The sequence below is a fragment of the Lissotriton vulgaris genome, chromosome 7, assembly GCF_964263255.1.
Source record: "Lissotriton vulgaris chromosome 7, aLisVul1.2, whole genome shotgun sequence".
In the NCBI taxonomy this organism is placed as follows: domain Eukaryota; kingdom Metazoa; phylum Chordata; class Amphibia; order Caudata; family Salamandridae; genus Lissotriton; species Lissotriton vulgaris.
Window position 1 is genome coordinate 276,419,524 of NC_141695.1, and position 24,198 is coordinate 276,443,721.

The window sequence follows — 24,198 nt, forward strand, 5'->3', positions numbered from 1 at the left end:
GCATTTAAAATCCTCAAGGGTACTTCCCCACAAATCTTGGAGAAACTGCTGATCCCCTATGTCCCCTCTCGTACTCTTAGATCGCTAGGCCGGAACTTAGCAGTGGTCCCGCGTTTTAAGTTGAGCAGAATTGGTGGCTGCTCCTTTCGAGTCCTGGCAGCGAGCTGGTGGAATTCTCTTCCTCCACAAATCCGGGCCATCGATGAGCTCCTTCAGTTTAGACGGGCTATCAAGACCTTTTTATTTGTTTAGCTCATCTGTTGTGTCTCTTCTCCTTTCTGCCTGCTTTTAATGCTGTGTTGTGTTTACCTTCTCAAAGCGCCAGGACGCCGCTTTGCTGGGGCAGCTGTGTGCGGTACAAATAAAAATAACATAACATAACATAACAGGACGCAGAGGCTGTATCACAGGGTAGGTGGTCCTTTCTTTTCTATTTTTTTAAAGTGATTTTTTCGTACTGTAAATTTTGTAGAAACGTATGAGCAACTTTATGAATATATTGGATCACAATATCCATCATAAACATTGACATTCTAATCTTTATTTAAGGTATCACCTGCCTTGTATTGTCCTGAGGAGGCAAGAAATACAATAGGCTGGAAATTGTTGACTATTTTCTACACAAGAAACCTACACTAGATGGGAAAACTATTTTAAAAAATCATTACTCTATGGAGATCACTGTTTAGGGTTTGGACATGCGATTGGGTGATAATGGTATATACTAGAGGTCGTCCTTGAAAGTCGGATAAAAAATATATATAAAATAAGTGGACTGTCTATTTTTTATTAAAGAAATATATGAGGGAAGAGTGCAAGCTTTCTAGATGTGCTATCTGTATTGTTAAATAAGATGAACACGGTTATTATTCTACCGTAAAATAAAATCTGAATATGATCTAGTAATTGCAGCTGTTCAAAACTGTTTTACACCATAACAAGCATTTGAATTGATTAAGTCAAGTCTGATTATCCAATAGTCAGTATAATTCTGCTGTCAATACAATTATAAATCGATTTACAAAAGGGGGTGGTGATGAACAGAGTGTCTGAATTGAGCAGACCACTCTTACCCAGTCCAAAGATCAGGGCTTGATCCATCACCGTTATTTATCTCACTGCCCTATCCCAGCTCAGAACCTGGATATATGCAAATCAGTCTGTCCCTGGCCCAGTGCATCATGGGAACAGGGCAGACTAAACTACCAAGCCAATTCTTTACCAGAAAGGAGACAAGCTACCGGGGACCGGTTTCTGGCATTTCAGCCTCTTCGGCCCGGCTTGCTTGAATCCTGATGGAGCAGTGAGAAAGGGACTCATGTCTGAGTATACCCTGCCACACCTATAGTGGCCAAAATCGATTTACAAAAGGGGGTGGTGATGAACAGAGTGTCTGAATTGAGCAGACCACTCTTACCCAGTCCAAAGATCAGGGCTTGATCCATCACCGTTATTTATCTCACTGCCCCATCCCAGCTCAGAACCTGGTTATATGCAAATCAGTCTGTCCCTGGCCCAGTGCATCATGGGAACAGGGCAGACTAAACTACCAAGCCAATTCTTTACCAGAAAGGAGACAAGCTACCGGGGACCGGTTTCTGGCATTTCAGCCTCTTCGGCCCGGCTTGCTTGAATCCTGATGGAGCAGTGAGAAAGGGACTCATGTCTGAGTATACCCTGCCACACCTATAGTGGCCAAAATCGATTTACAAAAGGGGGTGGTGATGAACAGAGTGTCTGAATTGAGCAGACCACTCTTACCCAGTCCAAAGATCAGGGCTTGATCCATCACCGTTATTTATCTCACTGCCCCATCCCAGCTCAGAACCTGGCTATATGCAAATCAGTCTGCCCCTGGCCCAGTGCATCATGGGAACAGGGCAGACTAAACTACCAAGCCAATTCTTTACCAGAAAGGAGACAAGCTACCGGGGACCGGTTTCTGGCATTTCAGCCTCTTCGGCCCGGCTTGCTTGAATCCTGATGGAGCAGTGAGAAAGGGACTCATGTCTGAGTATACCCTGCCACACCTATAGTGGCCAAAATCGATTTACAAAAGGGGGTGGTGATGAACAGAGTGTCTGAATTGAGCAGACCACTCTTACCCAGTCCAAAGATCAGGGCTTGATCCATCACCGTTATTTATCTCACTGCCCCATCCCAGCTCAGAACCTGGCTATATGCAAATCAGTCTGTCCCTGGCCCAGTGCATCATGGGAACAGGGCAGACTAAACTACCAAGCCAATTCTTTACCAGAAAGGAGACAAGCTACCGGGGACCGGTTTCTGGCATTTCAGCCTCTTCGGCCCGGCTTGCTTGAATCCTGATGGAGCAGTGAGAAAGGGACTCATGTCTGAGTATACCCTGCCACACCTATAGTGGCCAAAATCGATTTACAAAAGGGGGTGGTGATGAACAGAGTGTCTGAATTGAGCAGACCACTCTTACCCAGTCCAAAGATCAGGGCTTGATCCATCACCGTTATTTATCTCACTGCCCCATCCCAGCTCAGAACCTGGCTATATGCAAATCAGTCTGTCCCTGGCCCAGTGCATCATGGGAACAGGGCAGACTAAACTACCAAGCCAATTCTTTACCAGAAAGGAGACAAGCTACCGGGGACCGGTTTCTGGCATTTCAGCCTCTTCGGCCCGGCTTGCTTGAATCCTGATGGAGCAGTGAGAAAGGGACTCATGTCTGAGTATACCCTGCCACACCTATAGTGGCCAAAATCGATTTACAAAAGGGGGTGGTGATGAACAGAGTGTCTGAATTGAGCAGACCACTCTTACCCAGTCCAAAGATCAGGGCTTGATCCATCACCGTTATTTATCTCACTGCCCCATCCCAGCTCAGAACCTGCCTATATGCAAATCAGTCTGTCCCTGGCCCAGTGCATCATGGGAACAGGGCAGACTAAACTACCAAGCCAATTCTTTACCAGAAAGGAGACAAGCTACCGGGGACCGGTTTCTGGCATTTCAGCCTCTTCGGCCCGGCTTGCTTGAATCCTGATGGAGCAGTGAGAAAGGGACTCATGTCTGAGTATACCCTGCCACACCTATAGTGGCCAAAATCGATTTACAAAAGGGGGTGGTGATGAACAGAGTGTCTGAATTGAGCAGACCACTCTTACCCAGTCCAAAGATCAGGGCTTGATCCATCACCGTTATTTATCTCACTGCCCCATCCCAGCTCAGAACCTGGCTATATGCAAATCAGTCTGTCCCTGGCCCAGTGCATCATGGGAACAGGGCAGACTAAACTACCAAGCCAATTCTTTACCAGAAAGGAGACAAGCTACCGGGGACCGGTTTCTGGCATTTCAGCCTCTTCGGCCCGGCTTGCTTGAATCCTGATGGAGCAGTGAGAAAGGGACTCATGTCTGAGTATACCCTGCCACACCTATAGTGGCCAAAATCGATTTACAAAAGGGGGTGGTGATGAACAGAGTGTCTGAATTGAGCAGACCACTCTTACCCAGTCCAAAGATCAGGGCTTGATCCATCACCGTTATTTATCTCACTGCCCCATCCCAGCTCAGAACCTGGCTATATGCAAATCAGTCTGTCCCTGGCCCAGTGCATCATGGGAACAGGGCAGACTAAACTACCAAGCCAATTCTTTACCAGAAAGGAGACAAGCTACCGGGGACCGGTTTCTGGCATTTCAGCCTCTTCGGCCCGGCTTGCTTGAATCCTGATGGAGCAGTGAGAAAGGGACTCATGTCTGAGTATACCCTGCCACACCTATAGTGGCCAAAATCGATTTACAAAAGGGGGTGGTGATGAACAGAGTGTCTGAATTGAGCAGACCACTCTTACCCAGTCCAAAGATCAGGGCTTGATCCATCACCGTTATTTATCTCACTGCCCCATCCCAGCTCAGAACCTGGCTATATGCAAATCAGTCTGTCCCTGGCCCAGTGCATCATGGGAACAGGGCAGACTAAACTACCAAGCCAATTCTTTACCAGAAAGGAGACAAGCTACCGGGGACCGGTTTCTGGCATTTCAGCCTCTTCGGCCCGGCTTGCTTGAATCCTGATGGAGCAGTGAGAAAGGGACTCATGTCTGAGTATACCCTGCCACACCTATAGTGGCCAAAATCGATTTACAAAAGGGGGTGGTGATGAACAGAGTGTCTGAATTGAGCAGACCACTCTTACCCAGTCCAAAGATCAGGGCTTGATCCATCACCGTTATTTATCTCACTGCCCCATCCCAGCTCAGAACCTGGCTATATGCAAATCAGTCTGTCCCTGGCCCAGTGCATCATGGGAACAGGGCAGACTAAACTACCAAGCCAATTCTTTACCAGAAAGGAGACAAGCTACCGGGGACCGGTTTCTGGCATTTCAGCCTCTTCGGCCCGGCTTGCTTGAATCCTGATGGAGCAGTGAGAAAGGGACTCATGTCTGAGTATACCCTGCCACACCTATAGTGGCCAAAATCGATTTACAAAAGGGGGTGGTGATGAACAGAGTGTCTGAATTGAGCAGACCACTCTTACCCAGTCCAAAGATCAGGGCTTGATCCATCACCGTTATTTATCTCACTGCCCCATCCCAGCTCAGAACCTGGCTATATGCAAATCAGTCTGTCCCTGGCCCAGTGCATCATGGGAACAGGGCAGACTAAACTACCAAGCCAATTCTTTACCAGAAAGGAGACAAGCTACCGGGGACCGGTTTCTGGCATTTCAGCCTCTTCGGCCCGGCTTGCTTGAATCCTGATGGAGCAGTGAGAAAGGGACTCATGTCTGAGTATACCCTGCCACACCTATAGTGGCCAAAATCGATTTACAAAAGGGGGTGGTGATGAACAGAGTGTCTGAATTGAGCAGACCACTCTTACCCAGTCCAAAGATCAGGGCTTGATCCATCACCGTTATTTATCTCACTGCCCCATCCCAGCTCAGAACCTGGCTATATGCAAATCAGTCTGTCCCTGGCCCAGTGCATCATGGGAACAGGGCAGACTAAACTACCAAGCCAATTCTTTACCAGAAAGGAGACAAGCTACCGGGGACCGGTTTCTGGCATTTCAGCCTCTTCGGCCCGGCTTGCTTGAATCCTGATGGAGCAGTGAGAAAGGGACTCATGTCTGAGTATACCCTGCCACACCTATAGTGGCCAAAATCGATTTACAAAAGGGGGTGGTGATGAACAGAGTGTCTGAATTGAGCAGACCACTCTTACCCAGTCCAAAGATCAGGGCTTGATCCATCACCGTTATTTATCTCACTGCCCCATCCCAGCTCAGAACCTGGCTATATGCAAATCAGTCTGTCCCTGGCCCAGTGCATCATGGGAACAGGGCAGACTAAACTACCAAGCCAATTCTTTACCAGAAAAAGACAAGCTACCGGGGACCGGTTTCTGGCATTTCAGCCTCTTCGGCCCGGCTTGCTTGAATCCTGATGGAGCAGTGAGAAAGGGACTCATGTCTGAGTATACCCTGCCACACCTATAGTGGCCAAAATCGATTTACAAAAGGGGGTGGTGATGAACAGAGTGTCTGAATTGAGCAGACCACTCTTACCCAGTCCAAAGATCAGGGCTTGATCCATCACCGTTATTTATCTCACTGCCCCATCCCAGCTCAGAACCTGGCTATATGCAAATCAGTCTGTCCCTGGCCCAGTGCATCATGGGAACAGGGCAGACTAAACTACCAAGCCAATTCTTTACCAGAAAGGAGACAAGCTACCGGGGACCGGTTTCTGGCATTTCAGCCTCTTCGGCCCGGCTTGCTTGAATCCTGATGGAGCAGTGAGAAAGGGACTCATGTCTGAGTATACCCTGCCACACCTATAGTGGCCAAAATCGATTTACAAAAGGGGGTGGTGATGAACAAAGTGTCTGAATTGAGCAGACCACTCTTACCCAGTCCAAAGATCAGGGCTTGATCCATCACCGTTATTTATCTCACTGCCCCATCCCAGCTCAGAACCTGGCTATATGCAAATCAGTCTGTCCCTGGCCCAGTGCATCATGGGAACAGGGCAGACTAAACTACCAAGCCAATTCTTTACCAGAAAGGAGACAAGCTACCGGGGACCGGTTTCTGGCATTTCAGCCTCTTCGGCCCGGCTTGCTTGAATCCTGATGGAGCAGTGAGAAAGGGACTCATGTCTGAGTATACCCTTCCACACCTATAGTGGCCAAAATCGATTTACAAAAGGGGGTGGTGATGAACAGAGTGTCTGAATTGAGCAGACCACTCTTACCCAGTCCAAAGATCAGGGCTTGATCCATCACCGTTATTTATCTCACTGCCCCATCCCAGCTCAGAACCTGGCTATATGCAAATCAGTCTGTCCCTGGCCCAGTGCATCATGGGAACAGGGCAGACTAAACTACCAAGCCAATTCTTTACCAGAAAGGAGACAAGCTACCGGGGACCGGTTTCTGGCATTTCAGCCTCTTCGGCCCGGCTTGCTTGAATCCTGATGGAGCAGTGAGAAAGGGACTCATGTCTGAGTATACCCTGCCACACCTATAGTGGCCAAAATCGATTTACAAAAGGGGGTGGTGATGAACAGAGTGTCTGAATTGAGCAGACCACTCTTACCCAGTCCAAAGATCAGGGCTTGATCCATCACCGTTATTTATCTCACTGCCCCATCCCAGCTCAGAACCTGGCTATATGCAAATCAGTCTGTCCCTGGCCCAGTGCATCATGGGAACAGGGCAGACTAAACTACCAAGCCAATTCTTTACCAGAAAGGAGACAAGCTACCGGGGACCGGTTTCTGGCATTTCAGCCTCTTCGGCCCGGCTTGCTTGAATCCTGATGGAGCAGTGAGAAAGGGACTCATGTCTGAGTATACCCTGCCACACCTATAGTGGCCAAAATCGATTTACAAAAGGGGGTGGTGATGAACAGAGTGTCTGAAATGAGCAGACCACTCTTACCCAGTCCAAAGATCAGGGCTTGATCCATCACCGTTATTTATCTCACTGCCCCATCCCAGCTCAGAACCTGGCTATATGCAAATCAGTCTGTCCCTGGCCCAGTGCATCATGGGAACAGGGCAGACTAATCTACCAAGCCAATTCTTTACCAGAAAGGAGACAAGTTACCGGGGACCGGTTTCTGGCATTTCAGCCTCTTCGGCCCGGCTTGCTTGAATCCTGATGGAGCAGTGAGAAAGGGACTCATGTCTGAGTATACCCTGCCACACCTATAGTGGCCAAAATCGATTTACAAAAGGGGGTGGGAGCTTGTTTCCTTCCCAGTGTAAGAATTGGCTTTTTTAGTTTGGTTTGCCCTGTTCCCATCATGCACTGGGACAGGAACAGACTAATTTGCATACAGCCAGGTTCTGAAACTGGGATGGTGCAGTGAGCTAAAAAACGGTGTTGGATCTAGCCCTGATCTCTTGACTGGGTGAGAGCTTTCTGCTTAATTCAGAGACTCTGTCCCTCACCACCCCTTGTTGTAAATATTTTTGTCCACCCTAAGCGTGGAAGGGTATTCTCAGATGTGAGACCCTTGCTCATTGCACCATCAGGATTCAAGCAAACCGGGCCGAAGACGGCTGTAATGCCAGAAACCGGTCCCCGGGAGCTTGTTTCCTTCCCAGTGTAAGAATTGGCTTTTGTAGTTTGGTTTGCCCTGTTCCCATCATGCACTGGGACAGGAACAGACTAATTTGCATACAGCCAGGTTCTGAAACTGGGATGGTGCAGTGAGCTAAAAAACGGTGTTGGATCTAGCCCTGATCTCTTGACTGGGTGAGAGCTTTCTGCTTAATTCAGAGACTCTGTCCCTCACCACCCCTTGTTGTAAATATTTTTGTCCACCCTAAGCGTGGAAGGGTATTCTCAGATGTGAGACCCTTGCTCATTGCACCATCAGGATTCAAGCAAACCGGGCCGAAGACGGCTGTAATGCCAGAAACCGGTCCCCGGGAGCTTGTTTCCTTCCCAGTGTAAGAATTGGCTTTTGTAGTTTGGTTTGCCCTGTTCCCATCATGCACTGGGACAGGAACAGACTAATTTGCATACAGCCAGGTTCTGAAACTGGGATGGTGCAGTGAGCTAAAAAACGGTGTTGGATCTAGCCCTGATCTCTTGACTGGGTGAGAGCTTTCTGCTTAATTCAGAGACTCTGTCCCTCACCACCCCTTGTTGTAAATATTTTTGTCCACCCTAAGCGTGGAAGGGTATTCTCAGATATGAGACCCTTGCTCATTGCACCATCAGGATTCAAGCAATCCGGGCCGAAGACGGCTGTAATGCCAGAAACCGGTCCCCGGGAGCTTGTTTCCTTCCCAGTGTAAGAATTGGCTTTTGTAGTTTGGTTTGCCCTGTTCCCATCATGCACTGGGACAGGAACAGACTAATTTGCATACAGCCAGGTTCTGAAACTGGGATGGTGCAGTGAGCTAAAAAACGGTGTTGGATCTAGCCCTGATCTCTTGACTGGGTGAGAGCTTTCTGCTTAATTCAGAGACTCTGTCCCTCACCACCCCTTGTTGTAAATATTTTTGTCCACCCTAAGCGTGGAAGGGTATTCTCAGATGTGAGACCCTTGCTCATTGCACCATCAGGATTCAAGCAAACCGGGCCGAAGACGGCTGTAATGCCAGAAACCGGTCCCCGGGAGCTTGTTTCCTTCCCAGTGTAAGAATTGGCTTTTGTAGTTTGGTTTGCCCTGTTCCCATCATGCACTGGGACAGGAACAGACTAATTTGCATACAGCCAGGTTCTGAAACTGGGATGGTGCAGTGAGCTAAAAAACGGTGTTGGATCTAGCCCTGATCTCTTGACTGGGTGAGAGCTTTCTGCTTAATTCAGAGACTCTGTCCCTCACCACCCCTTGTTGTAAATATGTCAATACAATTATAGGCTGAATGTATTCCCTTATGGGCAATCTTTTCTATTGTATTGTTTTCAGTTTAAGTCTAGGCCACAGAGGGTGATTGGGCTCTACCCTTTGTTAAACACACCTTGAGGAGAGGCTTGGCCCCAACTGAAACACAACAAAACTCATAGATTCCACCCACGAAAGTGAAGGGACACCATACTACGACACAATAGAAAGATGAGCAAGCTAAGGAGGGACTTGGCACACCAAGACAACACCTAGATGACATATGCAGGGGCACATCAAGAGTGTTTTCACCAGTCTAAGATTCTGAGGACGGCTACATGACAGTATTACGAATAAACAACAGGAGCTATCGTCGAGAGCCAAGCCGGCATCGTTGAACCACGACCCAGCCTGAAATTCAAGTTAGCCTCTATGAAGCTGCAGAGCTTTTCATCGTTGATGAGACTTCCAGGACTCGACTGACACATTCCGCTGAAACAAGCCGCCATTGTCGAACCCAAACTCGGCCTGTAAAATATTCACCAGGCCCTACCTGTCATTGTATCCGACCCATTCTCCATTGGGGTCAGCCTGAAACGTTTACTTTGTCCCAGTCTAGCTCGACCAGATTTCCCAAGTTGGCGCTTTTGGCTTTTAAGCTCTAGGAGATGTTTGTTCTTTAAATAATCATATCTGTGGATCCCTACATTGGATTTTTGGCATGTTGGTGTCGTTTCAGTCCCAAAAATATTTCCCATATTTATAAATTGGTGTTGGGCTTTTATTGTGTGTTGTGTCTTACTTATTTATTGTATTGGTATTTTTAAATGCGTTGTGCACCTATGTCCTAAGCTAAGCCTACTTGCTCTCAGCAGGCTATCAAGGATTGTGCAAGTGAATAATTTATTTCGACCTTGACAAGATCTTATATTGTGATTGTGGCCTTATTACTAGTGGTCGGTACCAACCAACACCTATTAATAAACCACCTTCCAACATTTAGTGCACAGTGGTGGCCTGCAGTACTTGTGTTTGACCACACCACAGAGTATTTAAGGGAAGATCTTTCAAAATCCAGTAAATTGACTTAGAACAAAAATAGATTTTTGAAACATTGTTAAGTTTGGACTAAACCGTTTAAAAAATTTCTAATTTGCAAAAACGTTTTTGTGACCCAAAGCTAGGGATACCATGGAACATGATCTGGGTAAGCAGACTAACCTCACAACAGTTGACCTTAGGGTACAGTGTAGGGCCAAAGGGCTACCTGCTGCAAATAGGAATGAAGCGGATGGAGAGGATGGCCTTTCTAACAACCTCTAGGAGGAGGATGATGACAACTTGTCCACTGCTTCTAGCATGAGGTCCAAACATTCAGCTAATGGTGAGAGGGGAGGCTCCCACATAGGGGCCCCCCAGGAGTGTCCCTCAAAGAAAGAGAGCTGGTGACTCAGCTAGCTTCCATAGCGCTAGAAGATAAGAAGTTTGACCTAGCTAGAGTGAAGTGGGTAGAGGCAAAAGCAATAAAGAATGGTGTCTGTGAATAAGAGGGAGATGAAGAGATGACCACAAATGGGGTTTGATGCCAGAATTCCCAAGGGGATAGTTACAAAGTATCAGGAGGGGAAGATATTGATAAGTGGCGGGCAGCATTTATAAGGGCCCTTAAGATGAGAAGCATCCCCTCCAAATAATGGGGTTCACTCCTGTGGGAGTTGATCCCAGTAGCTGGGAGGGATAGACGCCTGACCCAAGAGGGGGCAGTTTCCGAATCTTACTCTCACATGTCAAATATCTGGTCAGGTTTGTTCTCACCTTAGAGCAGTACAGGGTGAAGTTCAGGGACACCAAGAAAGTAAACACACAGTCCTCTGGTGAGTACTTATGATGTGCTGTACAATGTTTTCCTTAAAAGCACATCCTGACTATTTTTAATAAGAGAAGTTATACCAGTATCTAGTGTACTCTAAGCTGTCTGGTCCCAGGGAACTGGGGGATACAGCTGATGAGTGGATGAGAACCAGGGTTTCCAGTCAATCAACACCAGGGGGTAATCGGAAGAAAGGAGGACAAGCCCCTCCCATGGTAAAACCCAGGGCAAATAAGATAAAAAACAACAGCAGTCCTCACAGACCCACAGAAACATGTACAAGAAGGGGGGCCGAGCCACTCCAACTTTAAGGGGAAGTGAATCAGGGAAAGTCTTTTCATCCTGCAAAGGCAGGAAAGTTCTTTGACCCTTCAAAGGTGGGTAGGTGTTATGATTGGTATTAGTCAGGCCACACAAGAGGAGATTCTGTCTGCACAAAGGAGTCTCCCAATGGTGGGCAGTCTTAGGGGATTGTCAGTGTAGGTGTGGGGGTGGAGATTGTCCAGAGATGGGGAAGGGGTTCATAGACTCCCTAGGTAGGGTGGAAATTACAGCCCTGGCCACCATTCCTCCAAGCACGGAGAGGTACAGAAAGAGGCTTTATGGAAATAGCCTTTGACAAAGCAGAGTCGCCCTCCCTAAAATGAGTATTAGGCAAGATGGGAATTAGTCCCTTTTTTAAGTACAATATATTGGCAAGTTTCAAAGCGCCATTGTCTAAAATCGAAATGAATAGTGACTGGATGGCTAGTTTTTCACTCTCTTGAGGGACCAGCCAGGTTTATCCTTTGTCACCACTCCAATTTGCCCTATCTGTAGAATCCTTGGCTCAGCTGATTAGACAGACTGCCACATTGCAGCGTAGAAGGTTGGGAGTGGGGGGCAAAACTTTAGATTGAGGATAACGTTTTGCTTGTCTTGGTAGACCAGGCTAACTTTATTTAGGCAGTGACACCTAACCTACAAAACCACAATAGAGTCTCTGATTTCAAAATAAACTGGAAATCCGACAAGCTAACCTGGGACTGACAACACAGAGAGAAATTGCTGAGATTTCACTTTTTAAGTGGGTGATGAATTCAATAAGGTATCTAGAGATACAACGAACACCGTGCCTAAGTGACCTTTATCAAGCAAACTACCCACCCCATATATAATAATTAAAAACAGACATAGTAAGTTGGGGACTATTGTTTATTTAATCGATAAATAGAACGGCTATGTCAAAAATCAAAGCTCTCCCAAGTCTCCACAATTTTTTCCAGACCCTCCCCATGTCTGTTCTAGTTCTGGATACCACTGACTCGCAATTGGCATGTAACAAATGTATTTGGCAAAATAGTAAACACAGAATAACCAAAATAAATCTTGAGGATTAACATGAATTTGGGAGAGATATGACTTAAAAACCTACTTCTTGGCAGCACAACTGCACATTGCTTTTAAAAAGTCACTTTTGGAAATGTAAAAGCATTGGCCAATCATGTAGATGAACATCTTGGGCAGATCTCCTTGGGATTTTCTATGGAACCCTCGGCATGCTAGATTCAAAGTAGCCTATGTTTTGAATATAACCCAGTCCTTGATGGAAATGTGGGATTTCCTTACTAGAACGGTAGGAAGCTGGCTCTATCTATTCTATACCAAAATGAGGTATAGTGATCACAAGGTCCAGAGGATCCGCAGAGGTTTTACCGAGGCTCAAGAAGATAATACTAATGCTCTCTTTTGTGGGAGTGTGGGTGAGCAGAAAGGCTTATCAGAGGGCAGTTCTAACCCTTTATTGAGCACAAATAGGCACTAAATGACACACATTCAATTACTAAATCCAAGACCAATGGTTTGTAAAAATAATAATTTTAGTATATTTATTTTATAGAACCAAAGATACTTTGTTGCATTTAAATATATTTTGCAACATCAATGCTTTTCAATGTAAAAAAGTGTACACCGCGCGTTTTTCAACAATTCAATTTTATCCAAGGGGCGTAAACACAATCAGCAATATGCAGATAAGTAAACAATTTACGATATAGCGATTCTGGATAAAGGATCAGTACCAGGTAAGGTTCAGGTAAGTCACAAAGCTGCACCACCAGCAGCATGGGGGCAGCCAGGTGCAGAGGTCAAACTCAGTATCTGGTGCCTATGTTATCCAATGGAGAAAGGGGTACTACTTACAAGTGAGAAGCACAGTTTGGTAACCCAGTTTTCAGGGGTTACGGTAAGCACGGGGGGGGACACAAGACAGCACCAAACTTACACCTCCAGGGGCACAGGGACTGCAGAGTGAAGAGTGCCAACACAGCATGGGGCACCCACTGCAAACCAATAGGGAAACTTGAAGTTGGGAAAAGGCTGCATGCTCATGCCAGGAGCCTGATCGAAGGAGACCTACGGCTGCACAAGTAAGTTGGAATGCGTTGGAGCATCAGGACAGCATTGGTTGATCTCTCCAAAGCCCAAGGGCTCCTGATGCAGGGGTGTCCTTTGGAGTTGGAAACAGCTTACCGGTGCAGGTCGCGGTCGTTGTGCAGAAGCTGCAGGCACCAGCATGGAGTCTGACAGAAGTCAGCCCACTGTGAACTCTGGCTTAGAAATGCTGGGGAACCTTTGCTGGACCAGTGGGCCACTGGTACTCGTACCGTGGGCATTGGGTGCAGAGGTAGTCAGTATCGTGGTTCCAAAGGCAAAACTTTGGTCTTTGAAAGTTGGTCTTCTTTTGGATAGGTCTGCTGTGCACAGGAAATCAGGAGTCTTTTTAGAAGGTGGGCAGTCTTCCCAGGGTTTTGGAGGTTGCTGATTTGCAAAATAAGTCATGGACGTTTACAAAGTTTGAAGTTCATTGTCAGGCTGGCAGGGCTGTACAAAGTCGGTGGCTGGAGCTTTTTGTCATGCAGAGATGGGGTATCCCTTGACCTTTCTTCATAGGCCATTGGTAGTCTGAGGATTAGGTTCAAGGGTGCCCCTAAGTACTAACTATAGGGGCATTACAGGCGTAAGAAGGTAGTAGCGAATGGGCTATTACCTTTAGGAAGCCTACACCCTTTGCATGCTCACTCCATCTAGGGAGGAGGCATATCCCTAACCCTATTGGCTAGAATCCTCCAAAACAATATGGAGAATTCTGACAGGAGGAGGTCACTTTAGCTCAGGTCACCTTAAGGGTGGCTCTGGATGAGAGGCCAGAGTCTCTTGCTTACTAATTTTTCCACTGACCTTGCCTCCAAAAATGGGGCTTGGTTAGGGGGTGTGCATCTCCCTAGCTGGAAAGACCCTGGTCAGCATAACAGAGGACGGAAAGCTTTTAAGGCTCCCGATCTTTCCTTGCTGTTCATGCTTGGGAAGAGGTGTGAAGCACCTGCACCAGAGCAGGCTTTCTTTCTCACCCACAAGAGCAACAGGCTACCACCTCAAGGGGGCAGACACATGTCTAAAGGTAGCAGGATGGTGGAGGTGCACCCAGAAATCCTACCACTAGCGAGTTGGTAGAATTTCTGGGTGTACCTGTGAGGTGCCCTCTAGGTACCCTCCTTAATAAATCCAACACTGGCATTGTGTCGGTTTAATAAGCTGAGATATTTGGTACCAAACATCTTGGAATTCAGTGGAGCCAGCGTGGAGCTTTAGAAGTCGTAGTGAGATGCTCTCAGCCCTTGTACTCAGTAGGGCTTCACTGTGGACTTATAATGTATAAGAATTGGTTAATAAAACTCTGGTTAATAATGCTGCAAATGGGGATCGAGCCACCAATAGTAGATTTTCTACGTGAGTTATATTCCGGCGCTACGGGAAAGGTACGATTTGGGATGGAAGGCCAACTAACAAATAGCTTCCCAATACAGAAGGGGGTCAGGCAAGGGTGCGTGCTGGCCCCCTTCTTATTCACGCTCTATACTAACGGACTTGAAGCTGCAATGTTACAGGGCATAAAAGATCTTCCAGAAGCGGGCCGGCGATCGATCCCAGCATTGTTATATGCTGACGATGCGGTGATCCTTGCACGAACCCCGGTCCAGCTACAACGGGCCCTAAATAACTACTGCACTTTCATGACAAGTCTAAACTTAAAAGTCAACATAAAGAAAACCTATGTGATGCATGCAGGTACCAAGGGGAAAAAAGTGAAAACAATTTTTGTGGACAAACTGACCCTTGAAAGAACTAAAACGTACCAATACCTCGGCATCACTATTGACGAAGCGTTTAATTGGAAAGAAGCAATCATCTCCCGTAAGTTGTCACTCATAAGAACAGTGGGCGCTCTAAAAGCTTTCTCTCTCCGCTTAGGAAAAAGACCTCCGGCTGAGTTGATAAAGATCTATAATGCAAAATGCATCAGTACAGCTATCTTTGGAGCAGGAGTTTGGGGAATAACAAACGTTGAACAAATTCAGAAAGTTGAAAACTCTTTCCTAAAATTCCTATTGGCTGTCCCAAAGAGCACAACCACCTTTGGTTGCCACTTAGAACTTGGAGTGGATCATATCTCAGATCTCATTAAGATCCAGCCTATCCTGTTATGGCGTAGAATTTGGGCAACGGATGAGTGCCAGCTCACAAGAGCAATCATCGAGGACTGCATGAAACTAGAGTGTATGAAAAAGATAAAATGGTTGTGCTACGTAAAGTCTTTCCTTTCAGATATTGGTCTTTTGAGGTTTTTTGATGAACCACAGTCAGTAACAGACATAACGAAAAAAGATCTAAAAAAACTATGCCTGTCTCATCTAACCCAACTACGGATGATGAAAGAAATAGGAAAGACATCAGTTCAACACTGCCTAATGATACAATCGGCTCCATCTATCCAACCATATCTGCAGCACGACCTGACACAATTTGAAAAACTTCTTCTCACCCGCTTTAGGTTCAATCTTTTTCACATTATGGTTTTATTCCCTTCCCAGAATGTTTGGACACACAATATTTCAGTGTGTCCCTGTGACTTCATTTCCCCTCAGTCCACAATCCATGTTCTTTTCTTCTGTAAATTTTATATGCCACTCCGTAAGAGGTGGATTTTACCAATTTTAAAAGTAATGAAGATCCGAAGATGCCGCCCTGCATATCTGGCGTTGCAGTTTTTGGAAAACAGCTTAGTGTCAAAATCTGTGGCACATTACCTAAAATTGTGTCTTAGGCATCGCACGAACTTATGAAAATCATAGAGCTACTTGCCTTAAATATGAACTCTAGCAAATGTTCTGTTTCTTTTTTAAAACAATGCTTTTTAATAGATTTTATTGTGTATACCTGTACTTTTATGGCTTTCATAACGAAAACCGAATAAAGTTATTTTGATTTGATTTGACTTATACAGTATATTCTCATGCAGTTAAGCCCTCACATGAGGTATAGTGCACCCAGCCTTAGGGCTGTAAAGCCTGCTGTAGGAGAGACTTACCTATTCCTCTTTCAGTGCTGGTAGGCCTGGCACACAGGGATGTGTGCCAGGTTGACTCTTCACTTTTATCTGCACCAAAACACGCAGGCTGCTGTGAGGGGCCTCTTATGGTGGCATAGTACATGCTGCATCCCTTAGAGACCCTCTCTGCTTACAAGGCCCATGGTACCACTGATATATTTTACAAGGGACTTATACGCGAGCCAGAGGTATGCTGCTTGTGGAAACAAAGGTACAGCTTTGAGAAAGAACACAAGCTCTGGGAACCTGGTTAGCAGGAACTCAGTGCACACTCAGTCAAAAATGCATCAGAGTCTGGCAAAAAGTTGGGCATAACCATGCCTAAAAGGTTACTTTCCTACAAGAAACACTCAATAACAGAATTCCCATTGGCCTACACCACCATACAAAACACAGACTTTACCTCTGTTGTGGGATATAGCTAGGAAACGGGGGATTTCAATATGCAGAGAGACAGTTTTCTGAAAGCCACACTTAAAACATTTAACCAGTGTAAAACTGATTACAAATTGGCGGGAACTGATAGGCTTAGTTACTTCCAGCTCAGGCACTGGGCAATGCAAGCCATAAACAGGGACGCTGCAAGGAGAGAACTCACACCTTTTAAAAAGTTATTCCAGATGATTATGGGATTCATATGAGTGGTTTGCAGTACACTAAAATGCCTACTGACTGCACACAAATGGTTGTTCATTTAACGGTGGAAGGAAATGCCAAGGGCTGTGATAACAGACGCAGATTGGTCCAAACTTAGGAGAGATATCGCAAAGGAGGCTCGCAGATTCTAGGGTAGAGAGGCTCTACCCTTACACTGATAGAAAGTGGAGGGGCTGCTCTCCAGTGGGGTTTACTTTGCACAGGTGGTGGTCCTGCTCAGTCTTGTCCATGTCCTAGAAAAAATCCTTGACCAAAACGGCAGTGGAGTTGCCTATTCCAGGGGATTCGATGATTACCCTTCTGGATCAGAGACTGAAGAATCAGAAATGCTTGAGGGGATCTGAATGAATGTAAATAACACACATGATCTTAGCTGCAAAACAAAAAATCGAAGTATACTGGAATTATCAATGCCCACCAGAGGTGACGGCTTGGCCTGTCGATTAAGAAATCTATTGCTACCGCGAATGCTGATGTACGATGTCTGAGATGGGTTTTTTGCTGCAGACCGAGACGCCAGAAGGTGTTTATCCGGCACGCCGTCCGTCTACTTGCTATCGATAAACTGCGATTCTACTTGCGGAAGATTAGGACGTCAGAAAGCGCCTTCTTCGGATATCGTTTCCTTTGCTTATTAGCGGCAAACTCGCAAGTTGAAGAATATATATATTGTCCTACCACGACCAAGACTACAAGTTTTATATGGCGCGCAAGGGAGATCTTTAGCTTTAGGTGTTATCACTGAACCGACATGGTTGAAACAATCACGACAGCGGGTTTTCGACAAACCACGAACTAGTCCGCGTCTATTTTGGGAAGTCGTTACTCCACAAATAGAATCAGCGTTTTCTAATTTCTGAATACACGTGCAACGTTGAAGTATTCCCCGAATGCTCTGAATAGAGAGCCGGTAACCTAAGTAGGAACATTCAAAATCTTTTTAGCATTACACCAAATGAAACAGAATAGACGGTCACCTGCTTTGATTTAATACAGCAAAGACCCCGTAAAGACCTCGTAAAGCTCCATATAGAAGAAAATACAGAAAATTTCCAAGAAATTTAGACAAAATACCTATTTGAGTCCTTTTTAGACAGCACCATGATGGTAAAGTTCTGATGAAGACACGGCCCTCATGTTGAAACGCGTTGACAGGAAACCATCCATGATTTATATAATATTCTCATATTTCTTTTATCAATGAATGCATATGAAATAATGCAAAAAAGTTTTATTAAGTCTTATCACTGATTCAATGATTTTATTATATGTTCGTTTTTTTGTACCAAATTAAAATGTACTTTATATGCTAAAACAGTTGTATACCATTATTAATTGTGGTTTGTTTTGCCATTTAATTTGTGCCAGTAATTAGTTTGTCTGCCTGGGTGCGTTACTTCACACACATGATGTCTGAGATGAGCATAAACAAAATCAAATTCTTTGGCAATCCCTTATAGACAACCTTCAAGGAGAGACTCCAGGTCTGAGATGTGCACAGCAATAAGAATCCTAAGACTAAATTCGCTCTAGAAGTAATGGGGGTAGGGACCCCGATTTCCACACAACTTAAGCCTGGCTTTTGAGTACCGAAGATAGCAACTAAATGACCACAAATAAAGATAGGTTGAAGGCAGAGTGAATGAAAGAATTAGTTAGCATTTGTAGAGCGCCTGGTTACCCCTGGCATCCCAGCGCTGATAGTAGCGCCTATACCGGTTCCAAACATATCATAGGAAAAGGAGAGTTTCCAGTTGCTTACGAAAATTTAGGTAGTTTGATTGTGAACGGATATAGAGGATGAGGCGTTTTCATGTTTTAGCAACATTGAATGAGAAAAGAAGGCCTCCACCGTTTTATTTTTGGGACTGTCACCAGATGTTTACTTTCGGATCTCAAAGCTCTATTGGGCTGGTATGGGTGGATCATAAAACGAATCATTGAGGATCCTTCTCCAGAAAATGCTTTATGTGCAATGCACATGGTCTTAAACTGGATTCTCTCCTGAATTAGGACGCAGTGCAAAGATGACAGGGCAGGTTTGGCTGAGAGACGCATAGGAATGTTGAAGAGCAGACAAGCTGCACAGTTTTGTACTGTCTGCAGTAATTTGGTCATGGAGTGAGGAGCTCCTAAGTATAGAGCATTGGCATAGTCAAGCCTTGACAGAATCAGAGCTTGAACTAGCAGCCTTCTGGCCGTGAAAGGTAGTAAAGGAAAGATCTTCCTAATCATCCTCAAGAGGCAATAGAAGCTGGCTGCTACTTTCCGTACTTGCTCCTTGAAGTCAATGTTACAATCAAGCCAGATCCCCAGGTCCTTAATGTGCTTTTTCGGGGCAGGAGGAGGGCCCAGACAGTTGGGCCATAATGGATCTATATTGGAAAGGGCGGAATTTCCAAGGAGCATAAGCAAAGTCTTTGCCCCAATGAGCTTCAGATATGAGCTATCCATCCATCTGGAGACTTTTTTCCAGGCAAGAGATTATGCCCGGTTCAGAATTGTCAATATTTTTTAAGGGAGAAGACCAAATGAGTGTTGTCAGCATAGGTGACAATCTGGACCCCATACAGAGTAACTAATTTTGCCAGGGAGCTCATATAAATATTAAATAGAGTGGGACTCAGTGCAGATTCCTGGGGTACTCCACATATAAGGGGCAGTTATTTTTATGAAGTTTCATCCTCAAAGACTGAGAAGAGACTGTTTTCCAAGAAGGACTGCAGCCATTTCAGTGCTATTCCAGTCACTCCTAAATCCTTGAATCTACTAATCAGCAGAGAATGGTTCACCATGTCAAAGGCTGCGCTCAGGTCTAACAGAATCAGTGCTGCGCACTCCAGCCATCTGTTGAAGTTATCATTTGCGATAATAGGATTTGGGTGAGATATTGGTCTGGTGTTCTCCAAATTTGTCACCCATAACTCCAACTGAAGGTTTGACCAGGTACGGGTCAGCTTTTTGATTCTTGTCGCTGGGGTACTCGTATCCTGCACAACCCAGGTGAATGGGAGGAAGAAGTGGTCAGTCCATGGCAATGGAATGGGTTTAGAGACCAAAAGATGTTGGATGTTTGAGAATATAGGGTCCAGCAGGTGGTTTTTAGAGTGGGTTGGCCGGCTACTTTTTGTTTGAGCTGAAAGGCTGCTAACCATTTAGCCAGTTCTGGCGTTATGGAAAGTTGTGTGTTGTCAAATTGCATGTTAAAATCTCCCAATAAAGTAAAGTTGGGAAGGGTACTAGCGAGGTTGGCTACAATATCTGGCAAAGACTGACTAAATTGGCCAAGAGGGCCCAGAGGCCGGTATAATAAAATACCTGAAAAGGTAGATACATATGATAGAAAAAAGAAAAGGTAGGGGGGTCTATCTGGGTTAGTTTAACAACCTCAATATCTCATAACCCAAATCATGACAACAACAATAAACAAGGGATATAAAGTCAAAAGAGGATGTGTGCTGTACGGGAACTATGAACTAGAAGGAATCGTGAAACACCCAGAAATTACATGAGGCTGAAAAACTCCCATCAGACCACCATTGTGGCGGAATATCTTCACGTGGGATACGGATGGTAGATCCAAGTCTCGCCCAACCCATCAAGTGATGGTGCAGAGATGGATTCCAAGGTAGACCTCTAGCCACAATGTATTTCAAATAGGTGGTGATGGTGTGCAGTGCTGTGTGGAAAGTGAGTGAAAAGTATAAAAATAACTACTGGAACAGAAAATATGTTTAATAGGCACTGCTCCAGTGTTAAGATTAAAATGACGCCAAATAGTTTGAGAATATGACTATATGAAGGCGCAGTGCAGAGTGGTCGACATGTTTCAGCTATATGGATTGATTTTATCCAGCTTTCTTCAGGACCGTGATCTAATAGCAACTGCAATGTCAGTGAAAAGAACATTTTTGTGAAAGTGAAGCAAGGCAATATCAAATCAAAATAATCCTACCAGGAACTTGGGTCCCCAATGTTGACTGGTGGAAAATTGAATAAATCGTCCTTCCCTATAGGAGAGATTGTGCACACAATATGTGGTATCAATAAAGTGTTTACATTGATCCTTCAGTCACCAAGAAAACAGTACAAGCAACACACATTCAGACAAGAGCAAAAAGTCTCATTGTTTAACAAAAGGCAACCGTCCTACTGTTTTACATGACAATGGTCATAGTAGTATTGTAAATTTGTACTCACCCAGCATTATGTGGGAAGTCACCTCACCTGGCACCCGCTCGGGAAAAATGAGGCCCCGCTCTGTTAAAAAAATGGAAGAGATGATAGAGTATGATCCACCGCAACAATTTGTATTAATTGCGGTGTGTTCGTTGAGCTTCTGCTGACTTCCAAACTAAAATATTAACTATATACTGTTGCTCTCATAATAGGCACCTCCCTGCCAGACTACATGCCCAGACAAATGCTTGTCCAGAAAATGAGAGTCAGGCAAGGACCCAGTTAATAGATGAGTCTATCATAGGTTTATTACCAAGCTAAAAATAAGGAAAAGAACTTGGGCCCAGATGTAGGTAAAATAGATTTACCGATTTTTAATTACCGTATTTTACCCATTCGGTAATTAAAAATCGGTATAATTAAGGGGTGGATATGTAGGTATTCCAGATGTGCTGGAATACTGATTCGGAAGAATTCAGTATTTACCGATTCGGTAAATACCGAATCGGTAATGCCCATTCATTCCTATGGGCTTTGAAGCCCATAGGAATGAATGGGCATTACCGATTCGGTATTTACCGAATCGGTAAATACCGATTTTCACAAGGGTGCAGGGGGTGTCACTTTGACACCCTCTGGCACCCCCAAAACTGGCTTGGGTGCCATGTGGCAGGCATACATGCCGTAAGGGCAGGTCTGCCTGTCACATGGCATAGGTGTGCATGCACACATGTGCATGCACACTGGAATCGGTATTTTACCATCAAATTGGATTTGATGGTAAAATACCGATTTGGTAAGGCCTCTGGGACTCTGAAGAATCCCACCTACATCTGGGTGCCTCAGAATCGGTAAAATTACCGAATTTTTTTTTACCGAATCGGTAAAATTACCGAATAGGTAATTTTACCGATTCGGTTAAATAATGCCTCCTACATACCTGTCACCCATTTACCATTCGGTAACGGCCAGAATCGGCCGTTACTGCTCAATAAATGGCCTCAAACGGCCACCTAAATCTGGCCCCTAGTTTACAAAAAGTTACAGCTAGACAGTAGTGGTTCGAAAATGTCTACACGAGCCTACCTGTCCGTCGGTACCTCTCACCTGCTTCCGAGTGGGAGTGGAGGTACCGAACGGACGGCAAGCGTGCCTTTTTATGCCAGGATTGATTGGATAATTAATTCCACCTTTTGGTTTAATGCGGGGTTAACGGGTCAGAGCCGATCTTAGCAGCGGAGCGCCGTTGGTTAAACCACTCCGTGCCGCGGCGCCTGCGCAGGTGATGTAAACAAAGACGCTAACACTGGCGCATGTGCAGTAACGCTAGTTACATACGCATGCGCAATAGCGCGATCAAGACCACTGCCGGCAGAGTGCTCTTGATCTAAAAGGTGTCACTAACCGAGAAATGGTTTTTGAGAGTATCTTCACATCAGTCCTTGACTTCAGGCTCATAAATGAGAGGAAATGCATGTCTCTATGTAGATCGAGATCTACAGTGAACTCACAGCTCAGTCCATAGTCTCGGGGTATATGAGTTTAACCATAAACACATGTGAATACATCAGGTCAGTATTAGATTGGGGCATCATTAGTATGATAAGATTTCAGACCCTGTTTATTGAGAATGAGATGTAGTTGGCAATCAGATTATTTTGCTCAGAGTCCAGCGGGTTTTGGCCACTACATAGTAAGATCATACACATGGGTTCAATCATTATAAAACCCTATGGAATAAACCATTATTCTTCGTGTGTGGGATAAACTACAAAACAAAACGATTCAGAAAAGGGGGTGGTGATAGACAGAGTATCTGAATTAAGCAGAACACTCCTACCCAGTCCAAAGATCAGGGCTTGATCCATCGCCGTTTTTTAGCTCACTGCACCATCCCAGCTCAGAACCTGGCTACATGCAAATTAGTCTGTCCCTGGCACAGCGCATCATGGGAACAGGGCAGACCAAACTACCAAGTCAATTCTTATACTGGGAAGGAAACAAGTTTCCGGGGACCGGTTTCTGGCATTTCAGCCGTCTTCGGCCCGGCTTGCTTGAATCCTGATGGTGCAGTGAGCAAGGGACTCACATCTGAGTATACCCTTCCACGCTTATGGTGGAAAAAACGATTCAGAAAAGGGGGTGGTGATGGACAGAGTATCTGAATTAAGCAGAACACTTCTACCCAGTCCAAAGATAAGGGCTTGATCCATCACCGTTTCTTAGCTCACTGCACCATCCCAGCTCAGAACCTGGCTGCATGCAAATTAGTCTGTCCCTTGCCCAGTGCATCATGGGAACAGGGCAGACCAAACTACCAAGCCAATTCTTATACTGGGAAAGAAACAAGCTTCCGGGGACCGGTTTCTGGCATTTCAGCCATCTTCGGCCCGGCTTGCTTGAATCCTGATGGTGCAGTGAGCAAGGGACTCACATCTGAATATACCCTTCCACGCTTATGGTGGACAAAACGATTCAGAAAAGGGGGTGGTGATGGACAGAGTATCTAAATTAAGCAGAACACTCCTACCCAGTCCAAAGATCAGGGCTTGATCTATCACCGTTTTTTAGCTCACTGACCATCCCAGCTCAGAACCTGGCTACATGCAAATTAATCTGTCCCTGGCCCAGTGCATCATGGGAACAGGGCAGACCAAACTACCAAGCCAATTCTTATACTGGGAAGGAAACAAGCTTCCGGGGACCGGTTTCTGGCATTTCAGCCGTCTTCGGCCCGGCTTGCTTGAATCCTGATGGTGCAGTGAGCAAGGGACTCACATCTGAGTATACCCTTCCACGCTTATGGTGGACAAAACGATTCAGAAAAGGGGGTGGTGATGGGCAGAGTATCTGAATTAAGCAAAACACTCCTACCCAGTCCAAAGATCAGGGCTTGATCCATCACCGTTTTTTAGCTCACTGCACCATCCCAGTTCAGAACCTGGCTACATGCAAATTAGTCTGTCCCTGGCCCAGTGCATCATGGGAACAGGGCAGACCAAACTACCAAGCCAATTCTTATACTGGGAAGGAAACAAGCTTCCGGGGACCGGTTTCTGGCATTTCAGCCGTCTTCGGCCCGGCTTGCTTGAATCCTGATGGTGCAGTGAGCAAGGGACTCACATCTGAGTATACCCTTCCATGCTTATGGTGGACAAAACGATTCAGAAAAGGGGGTGGTGATGGACAGAGTATCTGAATTAAGCAGAACACTCCTACCCAGCCCAAAGATCAGGGCTTG